Here is an 11,935-nt window from a genome sequence, read left to right as displayed (position 1 = left end):
TACACTATTATAGGAGAAGACTTGTACAAACTTGTTAAATCATCAAAACCAGCAACATGTTTGTTAGACCCTATTCCATCTAAACTATTAAAAGATTTGCTTCCAGAAGTCATAGATCCTATTTTGAACATTATTAATTCATCATTGTCATTAGGATATGTTCCCAAAACCTTCAAACTGGCTGTAGTTAAGCCTCTTATTAAGAAATCACATCTTGATCTCAAAGACTTAGTAAATTACAGTAAATTATCTCTAATCTCCCTTTTCTGTCAAAGATACTAGAAAAGGTAGTATCCTCAACTGTATTCCTTTTTAGAAAAAAATGGTATCTGTGAGGATTTCCAATCAGGTTTTAGACCGTACCATAGTACTGAGACTGCTCTCATTAGAGTTACTTATGACCTGCATTTATCATCGGATCGTGGTTTTATCTCGTTATTAGTGCTATTAGATCTTAGCGCAGCATTCGATACTATCGATCACAACATTCTATTGGATAGACTAGAAAACTATGTTGGCATTAGAGGAAGCACCTTAGCATGGTTTAAATCATATCTATCTGACCGCTATCAGTTTGTAGCATTAAATGAGGAGGTATCATCTCTCAAAAGTGAAATATGGAGTTCCTCAAGGCTCAGTGCTAGGACTGTTACTTTTCAACCTGTACATGTTACCTCTGGGAGATATTATCAGGAGTCATGGTGTTAGCTTTCACTGCTATGATGATGATACTCAGCTCTATATTTCAGCGCAGCCTGATGATACACACCAAATTGAGAATCTAACAGAATGCAATGTCGATATAAAAAACTGGATGATGAGTAACATCCTAATGCTAAATTCTGAAAAAAACAGAGGTGCTAATAATTGGACCTAAAAACCCCACATATAATAATCTAGAATGGCTGCTTGATGGCTGCTCTGTTAATTGTTCTTCATCAGTTAGGAACCTAGGTCTGCTGCTTGACAGCAATCTTTCCTTCGAAAACCATGTTTCTAGCATCTGTAAAACTGCATTTTTCCATCTTAAAAATATATCTAAATTACGACCTATGCCTTCAACCTCTAATGCAGAAATATTCATTCATGCGTTTATGATCTCGAGGTTAGATTATTGTAATGCTTTATTGGGTGGTTGTTCTGCACGCTTGATAAACAAACTTCAGCTAGTCCAAAACGCATACTAGGAAGTATGATCATATTAGCCCGGTTCTGTCAACACTGCACTGGCTCCCTATCAAACATCGGATAGATTTTAAAATCTTATTAATTACCTATAAAGCCCTGAATGGTTTAGCTCCTCAATACTTGAGCGAGCTCTTATCACATTATAGTCCTGCACGTCCACTGCGTTCTCAAAACTCTGGCTATTTGATAATACCTAGAATATTAAAATCAACTGCGGGCAGCAGATCCTTTTCCTATCTAGCACCTAAACTCTGGAACAATCTCCCTAACTCTGTTCGTGAAGCAGACACACTCTGCCAGTTTAAATCTAGATTAAAGACATCTTTTTAACTTAGCCTTCACATAACGCCCCAACATACTTTTTATTATTCAAATCCGTTAAAGGATTTTTAGGCTGCATTACTTAGATTAGCTGGAACCGGGAACACTACTCCTAAAATACGATGTACTTGTGACATTGTAAAAAGAATGGCATCTACGCTAATATTAGTCTCTTTCTTAAGCTGTTTTCACAGTTTATATCTAGACTAGATGGTGGATCAGCACCCAGAGATTATGTTCATCAGAGACCAGAAAACCTAGATGCACCCGTGGACAGATCACCAGATCCTGACACACACACACACACACACACACACACTAAGTCATTTACTCTATCTGACACAGCTGTGTTTAAAATTGAACTGGAAGTTAAGTGCTGGGTGTGCGGTCAGAGGAGAACTGGCCCCAACTGAGTCTGGTTTCTCCCAATGTTTTTTTTTTCTCCATTCTGTATGGATGGGGTTTTGGTTCCTTGCCACCGTCACCTCTGGCTTACTTTGTTGGGGACACTTAACTTCTAGTGATTATCGTCGAATTGATTACAGAGACCGTCTCTGCATTTAATAACAAATTGGTCACTCTCGTCATTATACATCCCTGTCATTGTATTCATCTACCTTAAACTGTACAGTGCTTTAATGCAACCTGTGTTGTTAAAAGCACTATATAAATAAAAATTATTGATTGATTGATTGAAGGCCTCACTTGTCCACACTATATGTCTCACACACATTGGTTTTTATGGTTATAAAACCTACCCCTCATAGTAAACTGTGCATTTTTAGATAGAAAAAGGTCATTATTCTGTATAATTTATAAGCCTTTACCTTCACATTATAATATCTCATAGTCATATCCATGCCATTATATAAACTTGATTCCTCATAAACCACATACACACAGTATTCTAAACAAATTACAGAATAATTTACAAATTCAAATGCTTTTGTGAAGAAGTAGATATAAAAAATGTGGTGTCAAATTAACTTTTAACAAACTTTTATTTTGGGTGCTTTTATTTAAGATTAATCATTATTAAAGCACTATTAAAAACATTTTTATTTATTGATTTACACATTTATTTCATTGCACTTAACTGAAAGCAATAAAATGTTTTTTTAAAAATACTGCATACACTAGAGGCTAAACTAAAATAGATGTAAAACTTCTCCCATATCTGCTGCCACTCGTGTTGCTTTTCATATTATGTTCCTGTTGTTTACATGGAGAGCTTTGGACGAGTTTTTAGTACCAAACACTATCATTATGTTTTCCTCAGCAGTCAAGAAAACAATCCTCCTTTAAGACCTTTGACATCAAACATATGCTACTTATCAGGCTGAAGATATAGCTTATCTTAATGTTTAAGGAACACTCTGATCTGCAGCCCTAATTAGGCAAATATCTGCTGAAAGTCTCAAATCTAAAACACACACACGAAAACACACATATATGTGTGTGTATATGTATATGTATATATATATATATATATATATATATATATATATATATATATATATATATATATATATACTCACAAACTTTTAAGTCTTGATGCAACAGCCAAAAATGTATACATACAAAATATAACGCATATTTTGCTCATGCTTTTTTTTTTATTTAAAGTTCATTAATATTTTTGTATTACTATTGAAAACAAAGAGAGTACAGTAAACATTTGTACACTTACGTGGAAACAAGATTCATAATCATGCAACAGATGTTATAGATAATAACTCAGGAGGTTGAACTGTTGTTGTTGAGACTCATTACTGAATCACCCACAGAAGTCTGGAGTGTTTCTGCTCAGTCAGGAAAGATAGCAGCTGCAACGGCGAGAGGGAGGGTGAAGAGAAGGGCACCAGTACTTGGCTTCTGTTTGATAACACTGGTTCTGCCATTCAGGGCTTCTTATCGCAAACAAAAACATTCTTGCAGTTATTCTTCAGATGAGAACATTTCGTGGCACGACATGCATGCAGTGGAGTCTCTTAATGGACTCGAAAGTTTTAATGTAATTGAAAGATGAATATAGCTAATCAGTCATAAATAGCTGGCTTACAGACTTAGTAAAATATTTTAATCAATCAGCTTGTCATATGCTGACCAAAGTAATTTTGTCCCACAAAAATTAATCAAAATCTCCCAAATTGGGAGGTAAACTACACAATCTGGAAACCCTGATTGTGTGGCGCAATCAACAACAGTATATTTATTATTATTGCAAACATATGTGCAGCCAGGGTTCAGAAAGGGAAGTTTTCATAAGCATAAAACTAAAATTATACCCACCAGTTGCCAGAAAAAGTGAAGTAAATCCATGCATTTATTTAATGAAAAATATGATAAAGTGTGTAATTTATTCATATGATAATATTTTATCAAAGCTGTATTTTGCATCATTGCTTCAGTGTCATAATTATTGATGCTGAAAAAGTTTTTAATGCTTACTACGTTTGACCTTGATACATTACCAAAGAAAGTTTTGGCTAATAAATAACATATAATAATATATAAGTTGTGTATAAAGATGTATTTGAATCTTAAGTGAAAAAAGAGCAATCCTATAAATTCTATTCAATGATATTCATTTAATAAGTAATAAACAGAACAGTCTTGGAGGGTCAGTGTAGATTTAGACCTTAGAGGCTTCTCGTGGATCATTTTTATGGCTGTTTAAGATAAAATCTCTTAGAAGGCTTTTAAAGACTTCTGCCACCCTGAATACATTCATCAGATCATAATGTGAACCGTTTCTGAAAGAAAGCTGTGTATATTTTTCCACCTGATGGGATGATGGCAGCTTTGAGCCAAGCCTGCGGCGTCTGTGCAGACACCGTGGGTCACTGAATCATTAACCAGTAGCCTCTTTCAAACGATTCTCCTGTTTCATACCCAGAACTCCCCTCATGCAAAGGTCTCAGGGTGTCTTGACCTCTATAAGTAAATCAGAGCTCGTACCTCTAGTGTTGACTGTTATATACCACAGCGCTGCAGGCCTCTCACCATCTTGAATTAATTAACACACATTCCTCCCTCCACAATTCTGATAATGTTGTACTTATACTTTGCAAAGAGGATGTATAAAAATGGATACACGGGATCATATGCTTTGTAAGTTAGGGGTTTTGTGGTCCCACTTTTAAATTAGGTGGCCTTAACGTTGAAATAAATTGTTTACTTATTGTGTACACATATGTTTTTACAGTACTTTTTTAAAATACCTATAGTAGTTACACCTATAGTAATTAATTTCAGTACTTAATTTATAATTACACTATTGACCCATTCATTACTCCTTAATCCACCCTTAAACCTACCCATACCAACAAACCTGTCCCTAACTGTCCTTACCCATAACCCATATATTTTGCAGTAAAATATGACCACAATACCAATGTCCACATTGTACTTATTTTTTAATGTAAGCCTTGTCATCATCATTAACATCTACTCAATGGTATACAGGGTACAAAAGTTTGGAAATTCAGCGCTGTAAGAGCAGATAAGTTGGGTGAATGTGACATAACCCAGTACTGGTTGACTGTGTGGGAATGGTATGCATACAAAAGCGGGTCTCCTATATCACACATCATGCATCTACTAGTAGACTGGATCGGCTCTGATTTATTGCATCCTTTGGAGTGTATGCAGAAAAAAGAGAGAGATGCAATTTAAACATTCCTGTGTGTTTGTCACAGAGACAAATAGCTCAAAAATAATGCTTAGACTAAACGTCAGGTGGATTTGCCAAACTTCCTAAAGACAACTCAAAAAAATTGGCTTCATGCCAGAGAACTGAGGAATGGGAGGTATCCAGCAACATGGAGAGTTACTGAGGTCACGATTCTGCCCACAATGAATACACAAACAAGCAAAAGAAAAATGTTTTTGTTCTTCTTGGACATTCTGATGTCCACATTCTGATCTTAGGTGGTCTGTATTATAACAGAACAAACTGACTAGACAAGTTTTTACAGTATCTCTTTAAAAGCCTATTTCACAAACATTTGTCACTGGAGAATTTCTGTCATCATTTTCTTACTTGTTCCTTGTTAGTTTCTACAGTGACACACAAAATAAGTCATTAAAGAGAAAGTCCAAATTGAGAATTTTTTTGTGTCCATCCAAAGCAGTGAATTTCTCTAATGTGCAAAACTGAATAAAAAGTTTCTATCCAGCGAGAGAAATAGATTTTAGCATCCCCATAAATTGGGGGCAAATATCACTATAAAAAACAGATTTTTTATTTATTTATTTTATTTTAAGTGAACTATTGCTTTAAATCCCATTCGATTAAGAGGGTAAAGGAATGTGACCGTTCAACTGAAAATGCCTTCCAGGCAGTCACTGAAGCGCTACAGAGTCCAAAAATTCCGTTGTCATCCTGAAAATTTTCTCAGCTGCATTCTGCACTGTCAATCATCCAATCCTTCTGTATATAACCTAATAATAGGGCCTTTCACACCGCAGGATTTATTTCACAGTACCCAAACTAATTGAGGTACTATCCACTTTTTGGTGTGTTCGTATGCGAAACCTGATTTTGCTGAGTGTGACGTGTTCCTGGAGCAACATCTTTGTTTACCCTAGAACAACATTGTGATTAGCCAGCAAGATTTGAAGAACCTGTTTGTAGTTTTTGTAACGTTTAGTCTTACAATCAGAGTTTGGTGCTTGTACATCAGTATCATTCATCTATAATTAAATCTGATTTTAGGCATTACTCATGGGTAAGGTTTAGGTAGAGACTAAGTCAAAACATTTTTGGATTAAAATGTTGTTCCATGGTCAACAAAATTTGTTGACCCAGGAACGCATGGAACTCAGGAAATCAGGGCCTCTATTTGTTTCCAGGAATCTAAATTAGCTTGACATATACTTCAGCATTCCATGATCGTTATTGTGAAACAAAAACACAGCTTCGATCACAAAATCCTCCATGCGCCTGTTGTTCACTTTGGTATTCTTTGTTTTTCTTGTTGGACACCGCGCACAAATTATGTTGCTGTCAACCGTCTTACGTCACTTCTTCTCTACCCACTTTTAAATGGTCATGGGGAATAGTTCTCACAAAATCGACCCAGTATTTTAGTACTATACTTTTAATTATGGAACTAAAGCGGTGCGAAAGGCCTAATGGGCATCGACCAGGACCGCACTCCACTGATTACCTCACAGGTAGGTCCTTTACGGTGTCTTGGGGAGGAGCGGTAACCATCATAACAACTGTTCACTGGGGTTCCTCAGGGATCAGTTCTTGGCCCTCTTCTTATCTCTTTACACGAAACATGACTGGGACCCATCATTCAGGCACATGGTTTCCTACCATTTCTATGCTGATTACATGCAGCTCTACCTCTCCTTTCAACCAGATGATCCAACCTCAGACTGCCCGACGGTCATCTCAGCATGAAAAAACATCACCTGCAACTCAGACTTGCAAAGACAGAGCTTCTCATCTTCCCAACCACCCCATCAGTACAGCAGTACAGCGTTTACCATTCAACAACACGTAATCTATTTCTACTTTCTTACTAGCTTTTACTATTTATATAACAGACACTTCTCCTGTCTATTGTCAACTTATGGAAAAACGCTTGTTGTATTTCTCATCTGTAAGTCACATTGGATAAAAGCATCTGTCTGGCGAATAAATGTAAATGAAAATTAAAATGTATCAATCACTGACAAGTGATCTGTTAGGAATGAAAGATTTATTATACATCAATGCTTTCCGTTCAGCACTCTTAGAATACACTCCCGCCGGTGCTTCAGAATGTGCATTGCATATTTATCATAACATGAAAAAACAAGCTCAAAGCTCATATGTTGTGCGTTTGAGGCTGGTGTAAGCGAATCTGTGCTGACCTGCAGCTGTCCACCGATTCATCACCTCAAGGGTCCCACAGCTGCTGGACTACATCAATACGTACGCCGGCCCAGGTCTGTCAGCAGAAGCCCTGGGCCTCTGCATAGTCAAAGAAATGTTAGGTGTGTTCAACTATAGTTACGTTTCGCAATTCATTCGTCGAAAGCCTTCCAACTAGAACTGCTTCCTGAAGAAAGTACTGGCCATAAATGCCCCATTCAACACTGATGGCTTCCCATATAGGCAGTGTTGATGCGGTTACCATCGATGGAATTCCAGTTTTTGTAAATGCTTTTAAAAAAGCAATTATGGTTTTTATATGTGGCCCCACATAAACTGTGTGCTTTGAATGCGAATATCTGTACACATATTTGTGTGTATCCTAATTGCTAACTGTGTGTTCTTTATTAAATGTATTAAATAAACTTTATTAGTGACCATAAATCTTAGACTTTCAACTTTAGATCTTAAGCTGGCAACTTTTGTTTTTCTATTTATTTCTCACGAATGTGATTTTTTTAATCCCAGAACTTTATATTTCACAGCTGATACTATTTGCTCAGCTGATAACATTTCTCATAATTATTTTATTTATTATTTATTATTTTATATGTCTAATGTGACTTTATAATTGCAACTTTATATCCCAGAATCCTGTAATGTCTTTCAAGTATTTCACGTATTAAGTTACAAATATATTTAGCAAATGCTAAATTTTATATTATTTTATGTATATTATATATATTACGTATATTATGTTATAATATCTTTATATTCTCATAGCTTGACTTTCTTTAAAGTTTCTTTTTTTCTGCTATTTTACATTTTGCCAAATTTGCTATATTTTATACAAATCTCCACTAAAAATTAGAATGATATCTGCAACTTTTCTTTCAGAATGCACCTCATTCTTGCTCAATCCTTTTATTAAAGCCTAATGGTCCAACAAAATTGCTGATTTGCCTTAGCTACAAACTCTTACCCAGTTACGTATGAGACAGTGAGTGCTGGCAACAGATATTGCTGTGGTACCTCTATCAGTTCTGGAGGATTCTCGATGCCAATAGCACCCCTTCCCAAATCCACCACACCCTCATTTCCTGTGGTAAGGGGCTGTGGGAAATCTTGTGCCGTCTGATAAGGGGTCCAGGATGGAAACCCAGACAGGCAAGTAATCAGTACATTGGATGTTGGTAATCAAGAACAATCACAAGTCAGCATCTTGTTTGTTTAGCATTAGTCTCCCATATACTGCACCTAAACATTACGTAATGCTTACAAAAAATTACAACAGATACTTTGTTTGTTCAAAATTGGAGTAGTATTTGTATACCCTTAATTAGAAATCTGCTATTAATAACTAAACAAAGCAGGTGTTTGACTATAGACTCAAGATGTTTCCTTTGAGTTAACGGCCGTTTGAGAACCATTCGAGTCGTTCTTATATCAACCGCATGCATGTATTACAACGGATCTGTTATTGCTCGTTGGGCTGTATATGAATGTGCAAATCAGTGTCTGCTTTTAAAATAGCTCAGAGCACCTGAGATCATTTGTCTGACAGCAAGAGGGTCTGGATTTAATTCTGGGTTTGTAAGAGCGTGGTGGTATGCGCAACAGGCGCGTTACTGATGGCGGAGTGAGGGATGGCCTGTGACTCACACGCAATGCTCCAGCCGGCGAAATGAAGTCAAGAGCGTGTTGCAATGGGATTTTTTTCTTCTTCAGAGAAGCAAGAAGCATAACTTTGCACAGCACATTTTGAAATAGAATATGAAATCAATAGGTGCATACCAATGCAAGGCCCAAAATCAATGCAATTTTGATCTTTTAAACAATTCTGTAGTCATTTTCATATTGCATAAAACTGAGACGTGAAGAAAAGAAACGAATACTAGTTAAATTTTTCCTAATTATTTCCTGGATTATCTGCTGGACTTCCTCCCTTTTGCAAAGATTACAGAACTTTGAGTGGAAAGAAAATGGTATTAAACTTAGCACACTGGTTATTAATGCAAAATAATTTTGTGATTATGGGTTTCTTTTTTTTAAGGTAAAAAAAACCTTTCAAGATCAAATGCAAAGTCCCATATTTACATCTGAGTTCTTCTGATAGTAAGGCATTAGATAGTATCTTTAAATTCTTTTTCCTCAATTATGCAGATAACAAAAACAGAAGTTTGTCTCAGTCTGCTGCCAACTTGAAATGTATGATAATCTTGAAGCTATTAAGAGCTCTTTCAAAATATTCAATTTCTTTGTTTAAACCAGTTTCATCGAAATATTTAGAAAAAAAAAAAAAAACATTTGCTACACTACAAAATTGGAGGCAAATAGCGATTTGTAATGCCTCTTGAAAGAACGATCAGTTAACTTAAATGGACAATAGAGCTGAGTAGGTCTTTAGAGTAGTTCACACAGTCTACAATGTTAGTTTCCTTAAACTTTACTTAATTGAAGTGGCCTCATCCACCCTTTCCTCCAGAGCTTTAATCAATCAGGATGCCTTTGAAAAACCAAAAGAATTGGCTCCAACCTGCCAGATGGGAAAAAAGGAAAGGAAAACAGGATGCGCGTACAGGAGGTCAGCGATTAGTGATGAATTATATATTGTAAATAAAGGACGAGGAAAATAGAAATAGGATTAAATAATGAATATTTATTGAATTTGTTTTGCAATTTGCATTAATAATTAAACAGTAAACAAACAGTAATAAAATGTACTTAAAAAATTATAATTTAAATATACAGAGTAGAATTACACATTAAAAATCATATATATATATATATATATATATATATATATATATATATATATATATATATATATACTAAGACTAACAAGATAAGCAATATGAATCAAAATGGAATAATGTGAAGATGTAAATCTTCCAAATTAAAATTCACATCAAAAAAATAAAAATTGAGGCGTAATAGCATTTTTCAAATGATTTGTATTACTGCATTCGTGATTGTTGTGTGCCAGGTGACAAAACTTATACTAGTCAGAAACAGCAGGCAGTAATTGTTATTACTGAGGCGTAACACTATAGACATGAATACCGCAAACATTACATGTGTGTGACCAGCATGTGACCTTTCTCCATGAAGGTTATGGATTGCTCCTTGTGAAACTACATAATGGTAAACAGATCCTGAGGATGGAGAAAAGGAATGCCAGTGCACATTATTAACTTGTGAAACCTGGAAAATGTCTGTGTCAAATTACAGTTAGATTCAGAGAGGCAGATGTAAAGGCCCTAGAGCATCATAATTTATGAGGCACATATAAAACGCATATCAGAGAAGCCTAGAAAGTCATTTGATAGTGGGTGTGAGCGTAGAAAGAAGTCTCAAGAGCATGTATAATGCATAATATGTTCTATGTATGATCCATGCATGAACATGCACCACTATATACGGTAAAGACAATAATATTAAATAATGATTGGTAATTGAGAAATTGATTGGTAAAAAAAAATACACGTTCCTTCAAAAATTAATCTAATATGCTGATTTGGTGCTTGAGTATTATCAGTTATTGCAGATTAATTAATAATTAATTCAGAAATTTGCTGCATAAAATGTAAAACTTTTTCCCATTATTTTCTGATCAATGCAAAGTTCTATTAACAGTATTTATTTGAAATGGAAACCCTTTACAACGTTATAAATATTGACCTATTGAAGGTTTGAACAAATTTCTTGAAATTTGTTGCGTAACAACGTCAAGTATCTTGTCAGAAATGTATAGTAATCACAGAGAAATCCCCAGAGTTAAATTATCATGTCTCAGTGTTAATATGATTCAAACTATAGAGTGTTAAATTACTACCCGATTTCATGAATCACACTTCATTTCTACCAGTTATTGTCAATTTGATTTCACAGACCGTCTCTGCATTAAATTAAAAAAAGTGTTAATCTTGTCATTATACGTCACTATCACTCTATTCTCCTATTTGATACTTTTCAATGCTTTGGTACAATGTATTCTTAAAAGTGCTAAATAAATAAATAATAAGTAAAAGTGACTGATTGATTGACTTTTGGTAAAGAAAGCGTGACACGTTATATCAAGTGAAAAGCTCTTGTTTATTTACCATGTAAGTACTCTAATCTTACACAGCAGTGGCCAGAAAGTTTGATTGTGGTTGGTGTCCAGAATATTACACTTTTGTTACACAAGTAACAATATTCCAGAGGAGTTATCATGTAAGTACACTGATATTACAATGGTGCACCAACTTCACCAACTTTACATATCCCTAAACCTACTTGTTTCCACCGCCTGGATATCCAGCCCTAAACCTATCCATCTCCAGCCCTTAGGTCATATTGTTTCAATTACTCTTATACATATTGTTGTTACAAAATGTAGTTATATAATTCCTGTTACACAAGTAATTAGTGAAGTGAAAAAAAAGTGTTGTTACCAAAGGTGTACCGTTCCGAGGGTCGTTGCAAGTGTATAGTTACAAAAATATTACAGCTGTATATACTATACTAATGTGTACTTACACTCTGGTTACATACTACATACACATCTACTTG

This window comes from Puntigrus tetrazona, chromosome 20, assembly GCF_018831695.1.
Source record: "Puntigrus tetrazona isolate hp1 chromosome 20, ASM1883169v1, whole genome shotgun sequence".
NCBI lineage: Eukaryota > Metazoa > Chordata > Actinopteri > Cypriniformes > Cyprinidae > Puntigrus > Puntigrus tetrazona.
This window is presented reverse-complemented; position numbering follows the sequence as displayed.